We start from the raw sequence: 1,690 nt of genomic DNA, 5'->3' as shown, positions 1-1,690 counted from the left end.
AGCCCAACAGGAGGCACCAGGCAGGTGGCAACACTCAAGGCTCCAGGGCTGCAGAGAGCATGGCTGCTGTGTAAGGGGGCGGGGGGCAGGGGGCTGACAGTGGGGGGAGGGGAGGCAGGATCGGAGCTGGTGCCCCTGCGGCTGTTCTGAGGCCGCCTGGCACTCAGCCACCTCCTGATGCCAAGTCATAAAGAGTCACCTAGAGGCACAGACCGATGCCTTTAAAACGCTCCCTCCACGCGAGGCATTAACGTGACGTCTATCACCATGGCATCGAGGTGCTTAGACAGCCTCTCCCCACAGGAGCTCAGGAGCAGCGTGAAGCAGATTATCTGTGTCTCCCCGTGACACATGCTGCATGTATCATCGTGATGGATCGGCAGTCAATACCACCGCCCCCCCCCCCCCGCCCCCGGCCCCCTGCCGGTAGGAACAGTCTTGCGTTCATACGTCTTCCTCACCTGGTGGGCATCCCGCTCCTGCCTGCCCCTCGCGGCACTCCTGGCGTTGGTGGGGAAGCCTTGTGGCTTTCATCGTTCACGTGCAAAGTGGTGGTGGGGAAGGGAGGGGAGAAGCTTGCTCAAAACATGGAAACTGGACCCATGGGGGCTGCGGGGGGAGGTGGGGGCAGGCTCGGCTTCATCAGCGGGGCGTGAAGGCGGGCCCGCACCTGCCCTGGTCTTGGGCAAGCTGCTTGGCTTCTGGGGGCACAGTGTTCCCCTTTGTACGGTTGGGATAATAACGTTGGTCGTGGTTAATGGAGAAAGAAGGTGAAGGGCCAGCATGTGCTGAAACCCAACCTCCTGGGCCCTGCTTCCTCCCAGCGCCAGCACGGGGTTCCTCACCACCTCGCCGACCCTTCCCTCTGTCCCTCCAGACACCTGGTCCCCCCGCCGCCCCCCAGCTCAGCCTGGTGCTGGGCTCCAGGAGGCCAAGGGGAAAAGCTCAGGTGGGCAAATAATGACCGTCCCCATATCTGCTGCTGGACGCGAGGACGGGGCTGTCCTCTGGGGCCAGATGGGGAAGCCATGCCTGGGTCTCCTGGGGGGAAGGTGGGCTCAGGTTTGGGGAGGCTGCAGGAGGTGGGCCGAGAGGGGCGTCTGCTGGGCCTCTGTGGGGACGGGGTGGCCCTGCTGGGTTAATGACCTGCCACACGTGTGGGGCTGGGAACGGTAGCTCCTGCCCCCACCCTAACTGCCTGCCCCTCCTCCATCACCCACCTGCCCCTTCCTGATCCTCCTCCCACCCCCACCCCAAGCCCTGCTCTTTGATGAGATCATTATGGGGGGGGGGGTGGGAGGTGCGCTCCTGGGCTATTGCTAAGGGGAAGGTTTCCTGACGTGGGCATCTTTAGCCAGTTTCAGGGTGAGTGGCTAAGCCAGGCCCTGGAGTTCCTCTGGAAATCTCTGTCCCCTCAGGCACCAGTGTCTCTGGCCCGGCCACCAGCTGGAAAGGGGTCAGGAGGGGAGGAGCCCCCCACCTGGCAGATTAGGAGGCTCAGTCCCCCCAGCTCTTCTGCAGGAGAGCACAGAGCCTCACCTGGCAGCCTCGCCTGGCACCTGGCGGGGAGGTGGGGGGAGGAAGGGGCTGTTCCCACTGCTGGAGCAGGAAGCTGGGGTCACTGAGAGGCGCAGGCCACGTGGGCCTTGAGGAAGCAGAGGGTGGCCAGGGAGGAGCTTGGTGTGGGGAC

Source organism: Myotis yumanensis, unplaced genomic scaffold, assembly GCF_028538775.1.
Source record: "Myotis yumanensis isolate MYYU_CA2020_CCGP unplaced genomic scaffold, mMyoYum1.0.hap1 SCAF_3, whole genome shotgun sequence".
NCBI lineage: Eukaryota > Metazoa > Chordata > Mammalia > Chiroptera > Vespertilionidae > Myotis > Myotis yumanensis.
This window is presented reverse-complemented; position numbering follows the sequence as displayed.